At 40.9% G+C, this 12,525-nt stretch overlaps 1 long non-coding RNA gene across 3 annotated transcripts; it reads left to right on the top strand.

Annotated features, from left to right (window-relative positions):
• The first annotated feature begins 6 nt into the window (after positions 1–6).
• On the top strand, positions 7–12,281 carry LOC112212378. Of its 3 annotated transcripts, XR_004461192.1 has the most exons (4): positions 7–10,353; positions 10,429–10,709; positions 10,815–10,916; positions 11,051–12,281. It is a non-coding gene; the product is annotated as an uncharacterized LOC112212378 (long non-coding RNA). The 3 variants fall into 3 exon arrangements; XR_002946191.2 differs by having other exon boundaries at positions 10,429–10,916; XR_004461193.1 differs by lacking the exon at positions 10,815–10,916.
• The last annotated feature ends 244 nt before the right edge of the window (positions 12,282–12,525 follow it).

Consider the following 12,525-nt stretch of genomic DNA (forward strand, 5'->3'; position numbering starts at 1 on the left):
GTCGTGTTAATCAAGTTGCTCGTACCAAAAAAGGAGAGGACAACGTAAGAGGGATAAACGGGATAGTAGAGAGACGATCGTGGAAGAGAAATGGACGTTGCCGACAGTGTGGATAGAAGTGAAGACGTGAACGGAACGATGACAAAGGGATGAAAGGATAAGGAGCGAGATTGCGCGCGCGCGAGAGACAGACAGAGAGAGAAAGGGAGAGGGAAGGGAATGCGAGAGATAAGACGAGGAGGTTCGAGTGGAAGAAGGAGCAGGTGGGGACATGGAACGGAGCGAAAGGAAGGAAAAGGAAAGGAAAGGGAAGAACCGGACACACGAACGAGTCGGATGAAGATTTATAGGGACGCGCGATCTTCTAATAATCACGTGGTGGAATGTCGAAGAAAACGGAGAAGAGGCAAAGGAATTGGATCGGATCGGAGGAAAACTGGATCACATGCTAATCAGAACCGCGTTAACCTCTATTACATTTAATCGAATGTAATTGTACTAAAGCCTATAATGCTAGAGATAATTTGGCAGAGAAAGAACGACAGAGAGAGAGAGAGAGAGAGAGAATGTGTATGTGTGCGTGTGTGTGGAAAAGAGAGCGAGAATGAGCGAGAAAGGAGAGGAACAAATATACGTACTTTAAAACGCGAGTGTCATGAAAGTTGCGAGTCGGTCCTTGTAATTGTATAGTAGAGTATGAATGAGCGCCTGTGAAAACGTCTAAAGTGATATATATATATATATATATATGCGTGTGTATATATATGTGTATATATATATACATATAAATATATATAATATATATAAAAAAAAAAAGCAAAGAGAGCGAAAACGCGTGGTATGGAAATTTTAGCGAGCGAATGAGAATGACGAGCGAGCGAGCGAGCGAGCGAGCGAGCGAGCGATGGTTTCATGGATTAAACGTTGTATTCGCGTGGAAAAGAAATTATCCGTTAGGAAAACGTTTTATTATTTATTCTCTTACACGTCGTACACGCGTAGAGTTCGTAGCGCGATTAGGTGGTAAAATGAAAGAAAACTAGCGGAAAAAGTGGACGGTCGTCCAGTCGTGTCTCTATTTAGCGAGTAGATGAACGGTTTAGTGTTCTTTAGAAGATCGTTTAGATAGGTTTTTCTCTATAATACCGCGGTGGCTCAGCGAGGGTTATTTAGTAATCGCGAACGTGCCAAGTGTGATCTTCGAATGTGTGTTTCTCCAGTGCCGGCAGGATTCGATATGGAAATGCGGAGATGAAGAGAGCACGGAATGCGGAGGAAGTTCCGGTAGAACGGCTGCACACTTAACGTTATCTCTGGTTAGAGAACGAGGTTGCGAATGGATCGAACAGAGAGGATGGAGCGAAGGGGTTGAACATCGATGCGATATTCGATTACGTTGTCGTGAAGCCAGTGAAATACCAGTGTGTGCTTGTAACGCAATCCGTTAAATTCCAGTGATATTACGGTGGTGATCGATCGATTTGCCAGTAGTCTTGGCGAATCGCGAATACGTCGAACGAAACGGGGGATCCTTTTCTGCGGAAAGTGTGCTGATCGAATGAATGAAAACAGTGCTGTTAGGAGTGCGGTGGCCTCCGCCGGAGCAGACAGAATCGAATCGACTTGACATTTCTTCATCAGTGTCGTCGTAAGGTCAGTTAAAACATTCTATGCTTACTTGCACTTTCGTGTATGTATGTTTTTGTCTCATCGTTGTTCCAATCTTCTCCTCTTTAAGTATTCCGTCATTTTCTTCCAACCGTTTATTTACAATTATTATCTCGAGTTTATTCTTTCGATCGTATACTGCTTGAAGAACATGTCAAAATGAACCATCTTTGTTTATTCTCGTCGGGCGCGTAGCTAAAAGATTACGGGTAATATATCGCTGTGTATTATAATTATAGATTTTTTTTTTCGCAAGCAAAAATACCGCGGCTACTTGAGTAAAAAGGTGTTTCCCAACAGTCCGGACCGATTGTGTCAACAGACAAATTAGCTTTCTTGTTATAAATATACTTTTTGCTACTTTTCTTATGTCCAAGATACAAACTGCATTTCGATTTAGAGGAGAGATTTATAATGTTTACTGTTCGAATATATTACGGTATACTTAAGAAAATCGCGCATTTTGTTGCAAACACCTTTCGTCAACGTAGATGACGCGTCCAAGTATTTAAAAAAAAAAAAAAACGTTTTGCGTATTTACGCAACAGTATTTGCGTTCGCCTTGTAAATATTCGAAGCAACGGTGAAAAAATCTAACTCTTATCAGATAGATCCTTGATAGAACCAAAATTCGAGGGATCTTCAGGGGCGAGTGACCATTAAAAATTTAATACTGCTCCGCGAGATACGAGGCCAAGTTACCAAGTGATGTAATTCGTAACATATTTTTGGAATAGGATGCTTTCGGCATGAAACCGCTTGGCACCTTAACAGCGATTCTAGGAAGCAGAGCTGTCGATCGAAAACGCTATCCTGATCCGCTCATAGTTCAAAGCATCCATCTCTCTTTCGAGTAAAAAAGATATTCAAAAAGAGTAGAAATGAAAATTCAACAGCATATTCGTAGTTTCTTCGAAAGGCCGTACTGTTCCAGTTTATTATATGTTCGATCAAAATTTTTATTCGTGCATATCTGGAGAAATTATTCGCCTGAAACAAAGATACAAAATCAAAATGGCTTCTTCATTTATTTGCAAGCAAGTAAAAAGATTTTCAAATGAAATTTAGCAGATTTTATCCTTTTAGTATTGTCATTAATGCACGGTCACTAGTCACATGTTTGAACGCATGTCCACTGTGGCCCTGGTTTTCTTTCCTTGCATGTTTGTTGAAATGTAAAACGAAGTCTATTCAAATGTTCGCGCCCATAGAAACTGCGTTAAGTGTGCCAAGCAGTGGCCAAACGCACCATCTGTCCGGGCCGGTCGATAAAAATGCTTGCGATCGATGACGGATCGATAACGCCGGATCGTGACCTGGCCGATGACATCATCGTGTCTATCTATCGGGCCGAGGACACGTCGGAGAACTCTGCCGCGGCGAATTCTTGTGCTGTGTTGTAAAACTTAGATCGACATAATTTAGTTTATACCTTGTATACACGCAATTTAATGATATACGTAATAAACGATAATTAACGAATACGTAATAATGTATAAACGATGACGACGATGAAATACGGCGGTATTTAAATGAAATGGACAAAAACAGAAAACGATAAAAAAAGAGAGGGGGAAGGTAAAGAAGAATATAAATGTACATAGGAGGAAATAATCTGGGGATTTCGCGAAATCTCGTTTACATGTAGATCGCACGGGTTCGAAGAATGTTCCCGTGGGACGCGAAACGATGTCCCGCGAACTTTCTTCCGGCCCGTCCTCGCATTAATGGGCAAAAATAAAAAGGAGAAACGATGATCATGAAAAAGAAAAAAATGGAAAAAAATCGGAGATATATGAAACTGATATACGTAATACATGGTCCAGCTCGCGCACGCGCATCGATTGGGCACCGGCCGGCCTTTCTTTCTCCAGAGATTTATTTATATATAACTTTTTGTCCTTGAGGAGCAACGAACTGTGAAAAACGGAAGATCGTCGACGATCGCTCGCTGTCTTTTGCGGACAGTTGTTCTTTTTTCGGGGGGAAGCGTCGAAACCCGTATGTTTACGGTCAGAGGTCGTGATTCTAAATTGCTTGGGCAAATTGGCGTCAATTAAGCTCGATAGCCCGTTGAGGGCCTCCGCGTCGTTGTCGGTATATGGGTTTTCGTGAAAGTTTTAACGAAAGAGGAACACCGGCGATAAATAACAAATCTTTGATTCTTGTTCCGATCTATTTACCTCGGATTATTGGCATATCGTTTTTACCTTTATGTCATTTCATTGTTCGATTATGTCCAGGTCAGGTAGTCGTATAATTTTGCGGGTTAGGATAGGATTATCTTTGTTTTAACCTTTACATCGAAAGTTATTTATAAAAAGATACTTATATATACTTTTTGTATTATGTTTGTTATTGCGTTTAACGCAAACTGTCACGCTTCGTTTGTTTAATCATTAAATATTTCCAAAACATGTATTTATTGCATATGTACATCCAACTGTCAACCATGAATATTTTTGTTTCGCCATCTTCTCACCAGTAGCTCTGTCTGTCGATCGACATCGATATCGATTAGTTGTTCTTTGTCATTCGATTCAGTTTTCGACTCGCACGTCACGTTGGTTAGCAAATTTTTTCCCTTTCTTGTCGAAAAATAAAGTGTCTCCTTCTGTGTTGTTGATCACAATGTTTGCGATAAATCGATTAATCTTATACGATTGGGATATTGTTTTTGCGCGTTTCGCGGTAGATAAGTGAGACATGTGTTAATTCTGACTGCATTAATCAGTGATACCATCTATGTAGGCCAGGTAATGGCCGACATTGAAGCGTAGGGTGCGGCTTTCGAGACAAAGGAGGTATTTATTACTCTTGCATCATAGTATCAACTGTTACGACACGGTGGTCAACAGTGCAGGCGAAATTTCACGCATAAATGCCTGCTTGACAAACCGTTTTCGCAGGGGCTTCTCGCCGGGCACTACATAGGTTAGCTACATTAATTCTCGTTGAATGTTTAGTTGATTGGCAAAAACACGTTCACATTGTTGTGTCTCAATTCATGGCAGAGCATATGTTCATAGCAGTAGGTCAAATCAATCGATCAGAAATTTTCTTATTACCGTTCTTGCTTATTCAAGGTCCTGTTGGGTGTGTAGGAACAAGAAAAATTTGTTTGGTCTTTATTGGTAAATTTATCACCGGTATTTCTCTTGCCAACGATCATTCGTGACACGTGGAAAAACAGAATTGTGCAATAATTACGCGTCACCGTTTAACGCACGCGTTACTCAGAGTTCTATATTTATTTAATCACCCGTCGTTTAGATAAAATGCAATTTTGGACGAAAGGGATAAACACAAAGATTTTTCTAAAAAGAAAAAAAAAGAAGAAAATCAGTGGACGTTATGAAGTTTGTTACATGCCGCGAGCGATCGCCGTGAACGCCAGTTTAGCTTAAAGTGAAAATTTTGTATCCATCGGATAGCGAACACACACTACTACTTATATAGAGTAAATATATATGTATAAATGCGGCAAAAAAAGAGAGCTAAGGCGGAAAAGTGAATTCCTAGCGTTAACTGGAATGTGTAAAATGCAAATTATATATTTTATCTTTACTCTTATATAGTCGCGTAAAAATTAAACAGATATACGTAATTTAAAGAAGAGTGAAAAAGAAAGAAAGAGAAGAAAGATGCGAGAGTACCGTGATTGTGTGTAGAGGTAAAGCGAAGAGGCAAGAGGATTAAGTGGGAAGGGAGTGAAGTTAGGAGGAAGAGAAAAATAACGATAGCAACATGTGCGTACGTACGAAGTGAGTCACTAAGCTAGCGCTTAATCGATAAGGTTAACGTCTAAAGCCTAAGTCTTAAGATGATAATTAAATAGAATTAAGGAAACGGGCATATCGGTTGCAGCGGGCGGGGGCGGTGGTCATGGAAAAAACTAAAGAAACATCTGGTCGAAAAAGTACTTTCGGTCGCCGTTCTATGTACCATGGGCAATGCGCAATTAAGTAACTAGCGTGGGGTTTGCGATCGTGTATATAGTCAGTGTCTATTTGGGGAGCTCGCAGACACCACCTATCGGATAAAGGATTTAAAACGCTTGACAAGAAATAAGCAGCTTTTGGTATCCTCCATATTAATGTAGTAGTACCGCGTAATATTTATTGTTACCATATTGCGTGTAGCAAAATGGATTTTCTTTTGTTTCCAATAATCGCCCAATAAATATTTTTTACTACATATATCGTGCGTGATTCAATAAAAATCTATAGGTACGCTCTAAACAATCGTTGTTATTGTTTTAATATGATATTAACTTGTGAAATTCGACTTTCAATGTATATACTTACGATAGTACGAGGGATACTGTTGGATATATTTATTACATATTTTGAAGCTCATTCTTCCACTGGCTTACAATGTTCTTAAGCAGTTCGGTACGAAAAACTATATTACAATTGGCAAATAATTATAAACCACGTCCTCGCACGCCCATGCGCCGAAGAGTTCCTGACTACCTGTCAGTCTCCAGACAGGTGTCGTTAGTTTCGTATACCTTTCTAGGTACTGTATATCTATCAAAATATGTAAAGAGAAAAAGGAAGGGTAGTCCATCGCCTCTCTACTTCAGTCAAAGCGAAATCCATTACTCCGAGTGCTGTAACTTAAAAACGTTCATCATGCTGTACAATTCAATTAACCGTCTTTTATACGATACAAACGAAAACATAAAAAAAAAAAAAAATGGACTGACAGCCAAAACGAAAACACAATTAAAAATGGATTCACTACTTCATATCGGTAAAATAGAGGAAAATTTGCTACGCTCGATAAGGACATACACGCCGTGATATCCTTAGACTTCTGTTTAATTACGTCGCTTTAATCGGTGTTTTTCTATTGGTTTTATTTTTGAAAATGATCGTTGTATAGAAGTTGAGTACTTACGCTTTCGCCCAGCGTCGTATCGTCTGAATAAAGATGTCTGAATTAGATGTCGCGTTTAAAAATCTGGCTCGACGACTCGCTCACTATACATTCATTGCATTTGTAAATATACAGGTAATTGTAAAGTAACGGGTATTGATTTTTCCGGCTGCAATTTGAAAAGTCGTCGTCATTGTTTCAGAAAAATGTTTTTCCAATTCAACGAAAAGTTTCCTAGAACGCGCGGTCTCATTCATAATAATTCCGCTGTGTGAAGACTGATAGACCCGGTAACACGCTACGAAAACGTTGTTTTACACGATAACAGTTTAAAACGTATCCGATTAAAATAGTATTGCGAGGTTCGTGTGCTACGAATAGAATTTCGCGCATCTCGAGGTCGTCATTTGGAGAATTGATTCAAGGTTTTTTTACTTCTAAAAAAAATTCTATCGGGGAAGAAAAATAAGAACAATAGTACTTATCGAGGGTGGTGCGATTTTTGTTGAAACGCGGCGATGTAAGTCCTGTGTCACGGGCCACGCTGTTACAAGAGAAGCATTGTAAATAATTCCACGCGAACGAAATGGACGCATCGACGAGGTTTTTTTTATCGGCGGGGCAATGTGAAAGGCGACGTCTGACGTCGTGGCATTGAATCGCGAGCCGCGACCACTGTATACGATACCGCGTAGGTAAAGTAGGTACCTGTTTAATAGACTAAAAGGATTACAAAGTAATGGTAGCAGAGAACTAATTAATTACTATTTATTGATACGGTACTGTAACGATATACGAGCAACGCCATGGCATACGGACGATTCGACCACCTCCGATGGTCTGATTGCCTGTAACCGTGACGAGGAAAATAGAGTAAAAGGATGACAATATTATTAAGAGCTGCCACGTTGTCGTCCCCAGATGTATGTACTTGTGATCGCTCCAGTGTGTAGAGCTCTTATGCTTTGTTTTCAATAAAATCTCGAAAAACGATGAACATCGCATTTTCTAGATATCTATTCCACATTTGTAGACTTCTCTCTATCATTATCTGTATTTATAGATATCGATACTTACGGATACCTATATTCACAGATTCATCCGTGCAAGTAGCTCGTACCAATGCGATTTTATGAATACAGCTTAAGATATCGTAGTACTGGAATTATGTACATCATCTTCTTTTTCGCTACATCGACTGCACACTCGAGCCATCAGTGTTACGTGGACACATTGCTCCGACCGAACCGGTGGAACATTCATGTACATGTTATATTGTACAAGAACATATTACACACGTACACACACAACAACCGCGCACGGACGCACGTACACACATACGCAGCAGTACACGCCCAACACACAAAAAAGACCGGGTACAACGCATTCGTTTGAAGCGGGTACGCGCGATGCGGAAGAAAAAAAGAGAAACACATTTAGATAGGGGTGCGCCTACAGGCCGAAAAATATGTAGGCAACGCCACTTTACCGAAGTATAAGTGGAAAAGATGATATAAATAAAATAAATCTATATATATATATATATATATAAATTATATATATTTAAATATAAATATGAAATATAAATATAAATATAAATATAATAGTATTACGAATTACGATAAACGTATATAATTATTTTGTAGTGTCCTGCATTATGTAAACTAAATGTACACATGAGAGAAAAAAAAATGTATGTCAGCGAACGATGTTGATTATAAATGATAACGATGATGATAACGACGATGACGACGATGACGACGATGACGGCGATAATGATGGCGATGATGGTGACGACGATTACGATAATAACGATACGATTGCAATGACGAACGATATGCACGCGAATGAACTATGTATTATGAGTAATGACAGCGACGATGACGATGGGAAACGATAATAGTATTATACGCTATCATGTCGACAAGTCTAAACCGTATTGTATTATATTATATAAGAGTCTGTCCATATTAATAATAATTATATTAATTATAATAGCTGTGTTTGAAATCGAGAAATAAATTGTGGTTGAATATGAAAATCAAAGAGAGTGTGAAGCTCGGTTTTCGGGCAAACACGGATCATCCGGGATGTGTATGGTTTTCTCTCCTTCAACTTTCGTTTCTACGTCCGACCGAACTTTATCGATCGAATATACGTGGTTGAAAGCAGTCACGTGGACTGTTGCTTGGGATCGTTCGACCCGGCTTCGCGAGATTCATCGTACCTTCGTGCGTGCATCGTCCTTTCTCTCTTTTCCATTAATTAACCGATTGATAGAACTTCATCGATTGTTTTATTTTAATGTCAGCAGCGAGTATATAATTACGCTACTGGTTTTAAAGTTCGAGACCGTGTTCATGATCATTGTATCTTGGAATATGGCAGACAAATAGCTATAATTACCATCTGTCATTTTACAACGCCTTAATAATCATCATGAGACGTCATTAAATTCATCAGCCATATATCTCGTAACTTAAACGATACACCAAATCACGATAAGATATAGAGACGAGTTCGACGATCGTATTAACTAATGTCCCTCGTTGTAATTAAATTGAAATTAGAACGATCGGATAATCATCGCCGGAGGGTGATCTCGAATTCCGATGATTGATAACCATACGTAGCTCTAATTCGTGGCATGTGACGTATTTGGCAAGGTGGTGCCGGAACGATGTTCGAATTCGGGTCGATCGGCTGGACGTCTTTCACGGTCGAACGAAAATATCGGCGGTTCGCCGCTACGCCACTGGGACCCTTCGAAAAGGTTGCCCGGTAACCCGAAGGTTGCATTTATACGAATTGTGGCGGAAGGAACCATTGTATAATCCAAGATGGCCTCCACCTCGGAGAGGATTATTATTGGCTAATACGAGGCAAGAGGCTCCGCCTTGGCTCACGGCTCGTGACGGGATGATTTATTGGGATTTCTGTCTGTTCGCCCCTGCGCTGCAACGAACATACCGTGTGCCTAGCTTCTAGGAGGCCGGTACGCCTGGAACACCGCGATATTGGATTTCGACATTTCGCCCAACTGCAGCAGTAACAGCCCGCGGATTTCTTCTATACGTCGTATAGATGTCTCTATTCTCGCTTTGTCCACGTGGAATTCCATGTGTCTTTGCCTGACCTAATTTCCCCTTCCTATTTCAGCGCTGCTTTACTCCATCGCTCTTTCGTTCGATCCGCTAATGAAATTTTCGACGAAGATTACCTCGCCCAGCTTCTGCAGTTCCAGCTTTGTTGATATTTGATATAGCACGGTGAAATAATTTGATCCAGCTGCTAGACGCCAAACTATGTATATACGTAAGTGGAAATTCGAAGGCTCGATGCAGTCGTTCTTGAGTTATGAGTGCAATCGAGAAGTGGGTGAAGATCAAACAAGCGTGTCGACTCGAACGTCTGTCAGGTCAATTGACGGTTTGCCTCCCTTCGTTATTTATGGTCAAGGACGTTCTGCCAGTAGAGTCGCTCGTATCAACTCGCCGCTAGGTCATTAGACTATCCAGATCTGCTTGACGAACTGACATCCACTGAACGTAAGAAATCTGTTTCAAAGAACAGTACCTAACGGTAAGTATTCATTCGTCTAATTAACTCTGCGTAACAAACAAACGAGAAATAAAATAAAGAACTAAACAGAATCTTAAAACATGCACTCGGTACGTTTAAAATATCAACAATGAATTGTCAAAGTAAATTGAACTGAATAATTCCCACTTTCGACCATTCACAACGCTGTCTCGCCAACTCCTGAACATTATCAAGCACGTGAAACAGAATCGTCATCGAGTGAGTATTAAAGAGCGTCCGTAACGTAAGAGGAGGAAATGCACGTGCTGACCTTTGCCAATTCCGTTGTTGCAGGTGCATCCAGGTTGCAACGTAGAAGGGTGGGGGGCGAAGAAGAAGGAAGATGGAAAGGACGGAAAAGAAAGAGACAGACGGATACGACGGACGAAGAGGGGGAGAAGTGTGAGGCGGTCGAGTGAAGAGCCGGCAAGATAGAGGGGCTCGGCGGGAGGATGGCGGTCAGAATTTATGGCCGCTTTATCACTTTACCGGCCTTGCCGCGTCTCCTTTAGCCGCGAGGAGGGCAGGATCTCACGATGAACTTTGGCACTCGACTCCGCCGCACTCGACGAACGGTGAGCCCCTCTAACTTTCTTGTTTACTCGCGTTTCGCCGAAGAGAGATTACGCGTACACCTGTTTCCTCTTTCACCCTTTCCCAGTATCCTACAACCGAATCAGACACCGCTTGGGAATGGAAATTGCCTGCTGATGATTACACTGAGTTTTAAACCGAGTCATCGAGGGTGCACGAACCTGTGACCAGTGGTTTTCATAAATTTGGTAAATTAATGAATAATCTTAATTACTGCGTATTCATATTTGCCCGATATTTATTATTACTCGTGCTATTAGGATGTACTTAGGTTTATTGATTTTTTAATCAGCAGAGTTTACTCTTTAATCTATTATTTCAGATTTATCTTTTATTTATCTTACCCTCATTGGAGAATATTTCGACGTGTAAAACATTCAGACAGACCCACGAGGATTACAGTTACCGCTATCGAGGAAAAATCTGCAAGAAGCGGGTCCGACGCACAGATCGGGGCGTTCCACGTGTCACCTCTGGCGCAGGAAGAAAACCGCGCGCGGCAGGCGTCGCGAAATTTACGCGAGGCCGTTCAGGCGTCGTGACGCGCGTACGACTGCATAACGCATAAAGTAACCCCCATTAACAGACCATAAATTCAATCCCTGCGGCACCGTTGTTATGTATGAGCGTCGTTAGTGTTAATAGAGTGTTAATTGCTCCTATACCGCTCTCGATTCTGTTCAGGACGTAGGTGACGGAGCCGCTGATGGTGGTAGAAGGCGAGACGGACGAGCGGTGAGAAAGAGAGACGAGGAGAGAGTATGCCATGGAGAGAGACCGTAGAGGATTCTCGGTTGCGTGTTGTCCAGCTACTACTAGCGCCGTGCTTCTGCTGTTTTGCATAGGGAATGCATCAATTTTCGGCGCTTCTCGTTCACAGATCCCTCTCTTCCTTTTACTCTCTTTCTCTCTTTACCACCCTTCTTGCCTCTATCTTCGTACTCTCTGCCCCTAGCCGAGCGCAGCCTAACTTCCGGCACGCACAACTTCCACCGTTACCCCCACCAGCATAGTGTTTCCCGTAACTGTAATTCGCATAGAAGATAATTGATATCCCTGTTGGTCGCTTCCCTCCATCAGCGTACGTGATCGCCACTTTCGTGACGTTTGTAGTAACGATGATCGTTTGCGATTTTCTTGTTGCCCTCCGATGGGACTTTGTGTCGCGGATTTACGATTGCTTATATCGATTCCGGTAATTCCGATCTTCGTCCAGGATATAGCGCTCGACTGAGTATAAATGAAGTTTTCGGTACACGTGTCGATATAGCGGATAAGTGGAATGTAAAGTTGTTCGTTAGATTTCATTATTCTTTGGGCTCACATAGTAGATATCTTTAGTTAAGACGTTTTTCCTTATCTTCCCTCATTGATCTAATTATATAACTGCGATTATAGAAGCCTTTTTATAGTTCCTTCTTTAATATTGTAATTTAGAATTGACAGTTCAGCTAATGGCTCTTAAAGAAGAAGAATTTCTATATTTACAAATTAGTGCAAATTTAGTAGTCTAATTATTTGGATAGAAAATACATTCCTCCTGAATGAGCCCATTGACAATTAATTTTCTTACATTAATCGTCTGACCAAACTATACCAATGTTCATCTTTAGGATTGTAAAATGGATCCTTGGTATTCCTATTAGAATAAATGTTCCCAATTGAAATAATATTTTTAAGCAAGTTTAGAGGGAAACAGGACTGTCGTTAAAGCAAAAGTTGTACTTGGCGGAATGAGATAAACGTGTGTGAAATATTCAAAGTCGAAGGCTGAGTGCGAGGAAAACGGTGGCACTT

The sequence above is a fragment of the Bombus impatiens genome, unplaced genomic scaffold (genome assembly GCF_000188095.3).
Source record: "Bombus impatiens unplaced genomic scaffold, BIMP_2.2 scf_0152, whole genome shotgun sequence".
Classification (NCBI taxonomy): Eukaryota; Metazoa; Arthropoda; class Insecta; order Hymenoptera; family Apidae; genus Bombus; species Bombus impatiens.